Below are 11,914 nucleotides of genomic sequence, written 5' to 3'. Positions count from 1 at the left end.
AATACCCACCACCATCTCACACTCTCCTGCTGCCCCCTCCACAATCGCCATCAACCGTCACCCGAGCTAACAATACCCACCACCATCCCACACTCTCCTGCTGCCCCTCCACAATCCCCCATCAACCATCACCCTAGCTAACAATACCCACCACCATCCCACACTCTTCTGCTGCCCCCTCCACAATCCCCCATCAACTGTCACCCTAGCTAACAATACCCACCACCATCCCACACTCTTCTGCTGCCCCCTCCACAATCCCCCATCAACTGCACCCTAGCTAACAATACCCACCACCATCCCACACTCTTCTGCTGCCCCCTCCACAATCCACTATCAACCGTCACCTTAGCTAACAATACCCACCACCATCCCACACTCTCCTGCTGCCCCCTCCACAATCCCCCATCAACCATCACCCTAGCTAACAATACCCACCACCATCCCACACTCTCCTGCTGCCCCCTCCACAATCCCCCATCAACCGTCACCCTAGCTAACAATACCCACCACCATCCCACACTCTCCTGCTGCCCCCTCCACAATCCACTATCAACCGTCACCTTAGCTAACAATACCCACCAGCCACCACCAGCCACCACTATCCCACACCCACCCCCACTCCCTCTACAATCCCCCATCAACCATGTGCCTAGGCGGTGTAGGTGTTGAGTCCGTTCCACGTCGTGCCCATGCCGTATTTCTTCTGGAGTTAAATATAACTGCTTTATCAATTAATACAAAATCTTTGATAAACCGTCAAATGAACGGAAAAACAAATGTACCAATCCGTAGCGAACATTCGACCGGCATTTTCATGTGCACTACCAACACTGCCATCTTCCTTCACCTGAATCGCTCGTGCAAGAAGGTTTGAAACGGTTCGGATCTACAATTCATCCGAAAGTATTTGTCACTAATTTTTACCTCATTAGTTTCTTCATTCTGAGAATCTTCAGAGTTGCTAATGACGGAAAAATCCGTATTGGAATCTGAGCTCAACATGCACCGTTTCTCTATGTAAATCCACCATTTGGATCAAGGCGGGTTAACGGTGTGACGTCACTGGCGAAATCGAAAATCGCCACTTTCTGATTGGCGAAAAACTACCCTTTAAATTGGACCGTGATTAATGATTATAATCAATTGTTTTCAGAATTATTTTTTTTTTAAACGTTTAAATTCCCCTTTCATTAAAAATTAAATAAATGGCAGTCCAGTCCTCCAAGATGGTGGTTGATGGTACCTCATGTTGTGGAGTTTAGACCATACCAAGCCATGATGGTTCGGCGACTGGTGGTGTAATCCGAATCTGTATATAGGTCTCCTGCCTGTATTCGGTCATTTATTCGACATTATTGTATATTCAATCGTTTTTCCCCGCTTAACCCTGACAAACATGGCTTGTTGGCTTTGATATGAAACACCCAAGCTCCCCAACTCGACCACCACCCGACAAATTCATGTACTGTATTCACATCGGAGAGAAATGATTGACTTGGACGTTTTTCTGACGTGGAGCCAAGATGACGTCCACACGGCAGAGGGCGACACCAGCACTTTTCTCTCTCGCACTCTCCCTCCGCCATCGCGCTCTGGCCGAAGCTGCAGAGGCGACGCCCGCTCCGAGACGATCTCGCTGTCTTTTCGCGCCTCTTCCGCTGTGTACGGCGCCAGAAAAGTCGTACGGAAAGAGGTGAGTGGGTTGGGGGGAGGAATGAGTTGGAAAACACGGTCCGAGAAGGATGGAGAGGTGGGACGATAGAAGAAGACGTAAATGGAGGGACAGAGAGAGGTACAGAGAGAAAAAGGGACGAATGAAGGAAGAAGGACGGAATGGAGAGATAAACGGCGATAAGGACAAGCGGGAAGCAAAGTGCAAAACCAAATGAAACGGAAACAAAGATCAGAAAAAGATGGGAGGGGTGGGGGAAAGTGGGGAGGGGGGGGGGGGTGGATATCACATGGGATTGTGAGGCCAGAAAGCTTTGGATTCATGTTTGTGGTAGGGGCGGTAGGGCGGGGGGTGTAGGGTGAAGGGCTATTGGGATCTTGAGGTCATCTTGGGAATGTGTGAGTGGAGGTCCGTATGGGTTTGTTTTTGGGAGGATTGATGGGGATAGGGGACGTTAGGTTAGTAATAGTAATAGTATAGGGGTGCAGAGGTTAGGCTAATGCAATGGGTACGGGGAAGTTACTAGGTTTGGGGGAGGCTGGTTATAGGTTAGGGAGTTTGGATGGGGTGGAGAGGTTAGGTTGTGGAGCTTAGGTGTGTTAGTGGGGTGGGGTGGGGAGGGAGTTTAGTGGGGGAGGGAGGTAGAAGGGTTGGAGAGTCTGTTGGGATGAGAGGGTGGAAGTCTAGGTCGTAGAGGAGGGTGTGGGGTTTATGTGAGGGGTTTGGGGGAGGAGGTTGTTAGTTTGTGGGTAGGGTGGCAAAATCGTGTTGGGGTGGGAGGTTAGGTGGGTGGTGGGGAGTTTAAGTTTGGTTGGGGTAGGTGGGTGGGTAGATTTGGTCAGGGAGTGTGGGAGGAGTGGGGAGGCTGAGAGGAGGGGGATGTTCAGCAGTTTGTCTGAGGGGTGAGTGGGAGGGTGGGGAGTTTAGGTCAGGGAGTGGGAGGGTGGTGGTCTAGGTTGGCAAGGGTGTGTAGATTAGGTTGGGTGGTGAGTTTACGTTGGGAAGGGTGGTGAGTTTAGGATAGGGGGCAGGATGTGTGGAGTCTAGGTTTGGAGGGGTTAGATGGGTTAGCTGGAAGGTGGGGGAGTTTAGGTTGGGTGGGGTAGGAGGGTGGGTAGATTTGGTTAAGGAGTGTGATAGGTTTGGGAGTCTATGTTGGGGGAGAAGGGGAGGCAAAGAGGGGGGGAAGGTTGGGTATTTTAGGTCTGAGGTGAGTGGTAGGGTGTGGAATTTAAGTCGGGATGGTGGTGGGCAGTTTAGGTCGGTAGGGTGGGGGTAGGCAGTTTAGGTCGGTAGGGTGGGAGGTGGGCAGTTTAGGTTTGTGGGGGTGGGCAGTGGGTAGGGAGTTTACGTCGGGGGTGGGTGGGAGGGTAGGGAGTTTAGGTTGGGGTGGGTGGGAGGGTAGGGAGTTTAGGTTGGGGTGGGTGGGAGGGTAGGGAGTTTAGGTCGGGGTGGGTGGGAGGGTAGGGAGTTTAGGTCAGGGTGGGTGGGAGGGTATGGAGATTAGGTTGGGGCGGGTGGGAGGGTAGGGAGTTTAGGTCTAGGGAGTTTAGGTCGTGGTGGGAGGGTAGGGAGTTTAGGTTGGGGTTGGGTGGGAGGGTGGAGGTTAGGGTGGTATGGGGAGGTTAGATTAAGGGAGTGGAGATGTAGGATCAGGGTTGGGTGCGGGGGGGGGGGGGGGGGGGAGGGAGGTGGAAAGGGTATGGTGGGGAGGTTAGGTTGGGTTCGTTTAAAGGTGATGGAGGTGGTTATGTTGGGCTATGAGTATAAAGTATCAGTTGAGTTTTGTACCTCGTGTGTCATTACTTGAAAAATACAATAATGTGTTTACAGTCACGAGCATGAACATTCGAGTTGATCCCCATGAATCGGGATGGGTGGGCAGGGTTTGGGGGGGTTGGAGGGAGGGGCGAAAACTTGGTGAGAGGGCTCCTTACCCCTACAGTTATTTTCCTGTTTATTTGTAATCTCACATTGATGTTGATTATAGAAAATTGACAGTTGAAGGGTTTTTGAATGTGGGAGGGAGATGAGTAATCAAAAATAAGGAGGATAAAGTTTAGACACTGATCAGATTGACCGAATACATGCTGAGCTCCAATGTTACATCACTTACCTTTGACCTTAAAATAATTTAATCCTGGAAGTTAGCATTTGTCAATCAATTTGATCTGGTAAATTCAAGCTGGAATTGGTACATGAAAAAAATTGAATACCAATCTCAAAAAAATAATGAATACCAGAGGGAAGTCGATGGTGCGCCATCCCAAATCCCCTGCTACCCACCTAAAGCAAAGTTGAACAAGAAAAAGAGCAATCAGAGATTGCAAACCCTCACGAGGATGTATTTTCAGTGGTTTTTAAGGCTTTTGTGTTAAAACAAATATGGCGGCCGAACCAAGTGACCGATGACGTCATCATTATTTTTTTTCTCAACTAATTTATTCCTAGATTATGCTCAAGGAATTTCATCTTGATCGGATGAAGTTTTGTACTTGTCGAATTATGACGTCATAATGGAGGCACCTATGACATCATCATTAACATATTTTATTCCCCATGGAGAGTTCTTTACAATGAGCTAGGTCTCAATTTTTTCTATTCAGCGCTTTCGGAGATATGGAGGTGCAAATATTTCGGTTTTTCCAAGATGGTGGCATGACGTCATAATTATCTTACTATACTTCACCAAATGTCCATCCATCTGTCTGTCTGTCCGTCTGTTCGAAGGTACTGCAAAAACGGCTGAACCGATCGCAACGATGTTATGGGTGGGTAATCCTGGGATCTCCTGGAGTAAAATAGGCTATATTGTTTTTCCAATTTCAGCTTTGGCCTCCAGGATTTTCAGGTTTGGACTCCCGCATAACGTTATTTTCCCGAGTGCCGCACTAATGGCTGCACCGATCGGCTGCACCCATCGGACTCGGTGACCTTGGACAAAGACCTTTCATAAGGACATGGGTTGATTCCCTGCTTGAGAGATTGCCAAACCCCTCCCCGCCATCACGGCCGTCTCTCCAACACACAATCCCACGAGATATGCGGAAAGGACGACCCAAAACCTTATCTTCTTTTTGATTCGTATATAAACATCATTTAAAGTAAATAATGACCTCAGCCAAAGTTCAAACGATGTGGGTTTAATCTCTACATGAGAGAATTACACATAGCTATTTGGGCGGTGTATAAGCTAACAGATTGCTGTCTCCATCGATCTTGCCAAGGTCGTAACACCTATCGGCTCAAAATCCTTTTAACTGTTGACTTGGTAGTTTTTACAATGAAGGAAACATTAACATTGTTGTTAAAAGTTTATTTTGTGATTGGAGTTATGTTGTTTGGAATGAAAAAAAGAGATATCGAGTTCAAGTAAATGACGACATGCTGTGATGGTTTCTACTTTCCAAACGTGAATTTCGCGGATTGCCATATGCAGATTCCCCACGGACCAACGATCGATGTTTCTATACGTGAACGTTCCCGTTTGTTTGCGAACAGGTACGTTTTTCATGGAAGTCCTTCACTAACTTGCTGTCCATGTCTGATGTGTGACTGAAGGTGCTACAGGGATGTGGAACTTATTGGGTTCATGCTTTAGCATTCGCTGTATCTGCATTGCCTGTTTGCCTCTGGACTCCCACCCGTGCATAGCATGGGTATCGCACTAGTCATAAAAATTATACAGGTGGAGTTGTACCTATGGTGAAAATTTCCTGTCAATCGGACCAACGGTTGCAGAGAAAATCATATTTATTCTGTGCGGACAAACAGACAAACAAACGGACTCAAATGCAATACCCTCTCCTCTGGCGAGGGTAATTATGGAATAACGTTCCACCAGGAATGACCCATTATCTAATTTTGAGTTAAGTTTTTTCCCCCATTTTGACCCCTGTGACCCCAATCTCCACCCTCTGGGGCATGGATCAGGGGTCAAATCCAAAAAAACATTACATATTTTATGTGTCTCCCAATGCTTCATAGCATATACAAAGTTTCATTTAAAAATGTTACACAATATGCCTGCAATTGCATTTTGTGGTGTTTGACCTTTTGATACCACCCTATGGGGCAGTGCCAAAAATGATACTGCTCTCACACCTTCGTGCCATGTGCTGATCATAACTACCAAGTTTGGTGAATTTTTGCCCAACTGTTTAGGAGGAGATGGCGTGACAGACGGAGCTGATTGCAATTTCAGTGGTTTTTTTTAAGTGAGAGGGCTCCTTACGAGCTTCGAGCCTTAAACTCATTTCGGTCAAAAAGCGTGGGGATATAATAACAGGGATTAGTATAATACAGCAATTACAAGTTGCCCTACACGTAGATGACAAAATCATTCCAGATCTCATTTCTTGGAAGTTGGTATTGTTGCAGTGTTGATCCTGGCCAGGATTATTTTGATGCAAGGTACAGATTCCTAGATTTGGCCGCACTCCCACCAACTCGGCATGAAAATATTTGTTCAACTGGGTTTGTCATGGCAGATGATAGTCACAATAATTGAACAATATTCATTTTCCATTTTCAAAATCTCGGTGCAATCTTACAAACCATCATAGAGAACCACCTTTAAAGGCCATTTTTCACCGCAGAGCGGGGGTTGGCCTTTTTCGGGCTCCGTGGTCCCCTTTTTGAAGTAATATTTTATGGCCGGATGCCCTTCGTGCCGCCAACCCTGTTGGTTGCCTCTTGTGACGCACAGGGAATTACCAGTGAGCTGGTACTTAATTTACCGACCTCGGAAGGATGACAGGCTGAGTCAACCTCCCTGGTGTTAATTCAGCGATCAACTGGGATTCAAACCCAGGATCCTAGGATCCCAAGCCAGCACCCTAACCGCTAAGCCTACACCACGCTTACAAACCATCATATACAGTACTCATTTTATAAAACTGCTTATTGCACTAGTATCGATGCTGGTTATTTTATTATTACACACTTTTATTATCACACACTTTTATTTAATTTCATCTGAACTTTGTTTGGCCCTTTTCAAATATTTGAGCCGTTCGTTTTATAGGTTCCATACATCCTAGAGAGCTGAAATTTGGCCCACGGTCCTCTTTTCTGGTACATTTTCATCTATCAAATTTTAATTAAGAAAATACAATAAAAAAATATATAAAATTGGTTTAAAACTTTAAAAATATATAAGTGAGTAGCCCTAAAACATGTTTTTTCGTTTACTTGTTTTAATCTCATTGGAGTGTTGATTATTTATTTATTTATTTATTTATTTATGAGAAAATGCAATTGTGCGATGTCTCGGTTCATCTTGCCTACAACTTTTCGGTATATTTAAATCATTAGATAAACTCAATTATCCCTTGTAATAATTCCGGCCCCAAATAATTTGCTTTTTGTTAAAAGCGATAGCTGTAACTCACCACAAATACGTGTCGTATTGTTTTTGAGAAGGTAACACAGGTTGCTGCCTTCATCCCTGTTGTCATTCCGACTTGTTCGTTTTCTCCCCACTGTTTTCTCTTTTTAATTATTTTAATTATTTTTTGCAGCCAGGCTTTGCTGTCCGCTTGCGATCGCTTCCTGTGTGTAGAGGAGGGATAACATGAATAATGTATTCCTCATGTACCTGATAGCCTGGCTGGGATTTACCTTCTCTTCATCTTTTGAATTATGGCAGGATGGTGTAGAGGTAGCAGCACACTTACCAATGAGCTGACTATGCTGGGTTCAATTCCCAACCTGAGTATAAACTGTTGTATTGGTACTTCACAGGCTGGGTGGTGCATAATAAGGTAGGTGTGTGTGTGTGTGTGTGTGTGTGTGTGTGTGTGTGTGTGTGTGTGTGTGTGTGTGTGTGTGTGTGTGTGTGTGTGTGTGTGTGTGTGTGTGTGTGTGTGTGTGTGTGTGTGTGTGTGTGTGTGTGTGTGTGTGTGTTTTTCCTTCAGATGGATGTTCAGAATCTTATAGCACTTGTTGGTGGATATTAAAGATCTTGCTATGTCTTTTGTGAAGGATTAGCACTATTACACTGAACATTACAAATTCCTCCTCAAGTTGGCTTCATTCAAACATCAGGCCTGGTCACCTGATTTGTGAAATAATTGGGTCATTAAACTTTCCCCAGCCGACCCCACAAGAAGGTGAGATTATTTGGGGTCATCAAAGTAGTAGTAGTTGATCATCGACTTAATCTTTTCAAACTTGACAAAAAGCAGTGGTTCATATTGTTACATTTGTGGGGGTAGGTAAATACCTTCGTGAAGTCAGGAATGTATAGTTTAGCATAGACCATGTGATGCAAAGAAGAAGCCCACCTCAATGTAACCAAGTAGGGAATCTGTATAGAATACGATCGTATATGTGTCTCCATATGAGGGATGGAGCTATGCTAATTAGGTAGGGCTTCAGGATAATCCCCAGTGTGTAATTGCCCCTGTGATTTGTCTCTTGTGTTTTATTTCATCAAAAAGGGTCGCCATTACACTTACATTTACAACAACGGCCGTCGCACTGTCATGCTGACAGTATAACCGGACATTACGATCGGGCAAGTAAATCCCGCCCCACGACAGCAGACATCATCCAAACATTCATTCATCCGAACGTCTAGACTCCGCATTGATGACTCGTAGGACAGAAACCATGCCCCGGGCTTCGTGACTGGTTGAGGAGCCATGGGGATGATGTAATGGGACATCAGGATTGGTCGGGGAGTGACGTCAGCGAGGGACAAAGAAGGGTGCATCCCTCTCGCTCTCTCTCATTCTGGCTCTTGTCTCGAGTGGGCGCTGTTGTCTCAGGTGCGCTGGTGAGGAGACGTGTCGGAGCTTTGTAACTTTTGCAACGTTGGAGGAGGGGTTGTTGTTGACTGTGGTGCCTTTCGGGGGAAGAGAGAGCCGCATCTCGCTTGGCGGTGGAAGCGAGGAAGGGCCAGTTGGCTGCTTGCTCATGCCTGGGAGTTTTTGGAGCACCATTTTGGCACCAGTTGGCACCATTTGTTGGAGCGTTTCTCGCGTGGGTGGCTGTACGGACTTCCAACGACCACCAGGCTCCTAAAGGCCATTTGAGATGCAAAGCTGAGTGCCGGCCAGCTTAAAACATTTATTTTTATTTAATCTTTCCCCTTGTGTGTTTTCGTGTCTGAGTGGAGATGTCTCACCGTAGGATTTATTTGACCTCAACATTCATTTTATTTCCGTGCCTTAATTTGATGAAATTTATTATTGTGCATTTCATTTGTTGTATTGTGGATTTTCCTTGTCGTGTGTTTTTATTTGTTTGTGGGTTTGAGGAACAAAAACCCCGTGGTGGCCATCTGATCAGATAAGGCTTCGAGCCTCTTCCGCGCGTGCTAAAGATAATACCGCCAAATTTTGAAATAAGCCTCGGAGTTTAAGCTCGTTTCGGCTATCCGCCATCGGGGATCTTAATCCCCGGCGACATGACAATCTTACTATAATTCACCAAATGTCCGTCCGTCTGTTGGTCTGTCTGTCTGTCTGTTCAAAGGTACCGTAAAAACTGCTGAACCGATCGCAAAGATATTTTGGGTGGATAATCCTGGGATCTCCAGGAGTAAAATAGGCTATTTAGTTTTACCAATTTCAGCTTTTGTCTCCACATTATCAGGTTTGGACTCCCGCATAACATTCACGTTCACATAATGTTCATTGTTCTCATTGTGACGATGTTGCTTTCCCGGGTGCCGAGCGATCGGTACAGCCGTTTGTGCGGCACCTGGGAAAGCAACATGTGTCCATCGATCACTAACAGATCGCTGTCTCCATCGATCTTGCCAAGGCCGTAACAGCTATCGGCTCAAAATCCTTTTAACTGTTGATTTGGTACAGTTACACGTATCGGGAATTTGGTACACGTATCGGGAGTACATACGACATAGCGATTGTGAACACGATTATCGATCACGATTCACAATCACGATCATCACGATCATAGTGTATCGATCACGATTTGAAACACGATGGAATAATATTTACCGATATGAACAGTGATGAGGCTTTTATTGAAATTCTAAAGATACTGTTTAGATTTTGATGATTTGCATGTGAGATAATTCAACGGATGTTTATATGAATCGTTTAAAATAAAAAAAAGCCTTCAATTTCTGATATTTTGCCTTTTCATTTGAGCCTCCCAATTGAAGCCCCGCCAATATGGCGGGTACCGTTGCTAGTATGTTTTAATTCCAATTATGCTACAATTCCAAATATATTATTTTTTCTCTTTCCAAAGAATAAAGGAATTGAGCAGTTGTGTAGCAGGAAATGACGTCATAAATAACCTCAGTCGTAGCTCACTACTCAGTTACTTACTTCCTCAGTAGTAGTAGTTGTTTTGTCTGGGTTTTGTTTCTGATGAAATGGCATCTAACGTTGATCTGCCATCCTGGTGCTTCACTATACAAAGCACAGAATCTCGGACCACTTCCTCCTTTGGTTATTTTTTATTGCGTGTTATCTTTTAAACAATAACTTATGGTTATTTTGGTCTCGATTTTATGATTCTCTATTTTTGGGTGTGATCAATTGTTCCAAGTCAGAACATAACAGTTGACTTCACCAGTCTATTCAGTCCACAACAGGTCTAAGGCCTCCCTGAACGTGGTCCTTTCTGTTCTATTCAATGCAATTTGAGGCCATTGAATGTCTCCAGTAGAATGTTCTATTTTATCTCTCCATCTGATCTTTGGTCTACCTTTGTTTCTTCCAGGTGCTTTTCTAAGTTGCCAGTTTGTAATTCTTGTTGTCCAATGGTTGTCCGGCCTTTCTCGTCAAACCAATTATAATATCTTGCCAAATAAATTATTTTTTCCTCGTCACCAACTTTGGTCAAAGCTTGGGGGAAAAAAATCGACAAAATTCTTGCATCCTCACCCCCCCCCCCCCCCTCCCCTGTTGATTTGGTACAGTTGATTCACATAATGTTCATTGTTCTCATTGTGACGATGTTGCTTTCCCGGGTGCCGAGCGATCGGTACAGCCGTTTGTGCGGCACCTGGGAAAGCAACATGTGTCCATCGATCAACATGGGTCCCTGATATCTGGAATTTTATTCTCAAACCCCATGTGTAAATGCTTCCTGTAAGGTTCGCTGATTTATTACCCTCGCCAGAGGAGAGGGTATTGCATTTGAGTCCGTTTGTTACTTGCCGGAATTGTTGATCGGTTGGTTTGTTACTTGCCGGAAAAGATTCCGGCAAGTATGTTGATCGGTTGGTTTGTTATTTGCCGGAAAAGATTCCGGCAAGTATGTTGATCTGTTCGTTTGTCTGTCTGTCTGTTTGTCTGTCTGTCTGTCTGTCTGTCTGTTTGTCTGTCTGTCTGTCTGTTTGCAGCACTGCGTCTACACCGTTGAACGTAGAATCGCCAAACTTTGCACACATATTGGTCTTGCCCTGGAATAGACTGTGCCCAATTGATGACGTCATCGGTGACGTGGTTCGGCCGCCATCTTGGAAAAACCGAAAAATTTTGCACCTCTATATCTCCAAAAGTACTGAACAGAAAAAATTGAGACATGGCTCATTGTAAAGAACTCTCCATGGGGAATAAAATATGTAAATGATGACGTCATCAGTCACGTGGTTCGGTCGCCATCTTGGAAAAACGGCAAAACGTTGCGCCACTATATCTCCAAAAGTGCTGAACAGAAAGAATTGAGACATTGCTCATTGTAAAGAACTCTCCATGGGGAATAAAATATGTTAATGCTGACGTCATATGTCACGTGGTCGGCCGCCATCTTGGAAAAACGGCAAAACTTTGCACCACTATATCTCCAAAAGTGCTGAACAGAAAAAATTGAGACATGGCTCATTGTAAAGAACTCCATGGGGAATAAAATATGTTAATGATGATGTCATCAGTCACGTGGTCGGCCGCCATCTTGGAAAAACCGAAAAACCTAGCACCTCCATATCTCTGAAAGTGCTGAATAGAAAAAATTGAGACATGGCTCATTGTAAAGAACTCTCCATGGGGAATAAAATATGTTAATGATGATGTCATCGGTCACGTGGTTCGGCCGCCATCTTGGAAAAACCGAAAAACTCTGCACCTCCACATCTCCAAAAGTCCTGAATAGAAAAAATTGAGGCATGGCTCATTGTAAAGAACTCTCCATGGGGAATAAAATATGTTAATGATGACGTCATCAGTCACGTGGTTCGGCCGCCATATTTGTCCTAAATGGCCGATAAAAAAGTACATTCCGGCAAGTCCTCGGTCTCTGACCGATTTTTCATCT

The 11,914-nt window shown here is 44.9% G+C and overlaps 1 protein-coding gene across 3 annotated transcripts in view; it reads left to right on the top strand.

Moving 5' to 3' along the window:
* Positions 1–1,556: 1,556 nt before the first annotated feature.
* The window catches only part of GNG7 (G protein subunit gamma 7), a 202,887-nt gene continuing 192,529 nt past the window's right edge, over positions 1,557–11,914 (top strand). For 2 of the 3 annotated variants that reach the window (XM_068118198.2, XM_068118206.2), the window contains exon 1: positions 1,557–1,696. The gene's annotated coding sequence lies outside the window, so the exon portion shown is untranslated. The remainder of the gene's footprint in view (positions 1,697–11,914) is intronic. The other variant, XM_068118211.2, reaches the window with a different exon arrangement.

Source organism: Myxine glutinosa, chromosome 1, assembly GCF_964187855.1.
Source record: "Myxine glutinosa chromosome 1, kmMyxGlut1.1, whole genome shotgun sequence".
Lineage (NCBI taxonomy): Eukaryota > Metazoa > Chordata > Myxini > Myxiniformes > Myxinidae > Myxine > Myxine glutinosa.
Note: the sequence above shows the minus strand (reverse complement) of the source record. Positions and strands in the feature narration are given on the sequence as shown.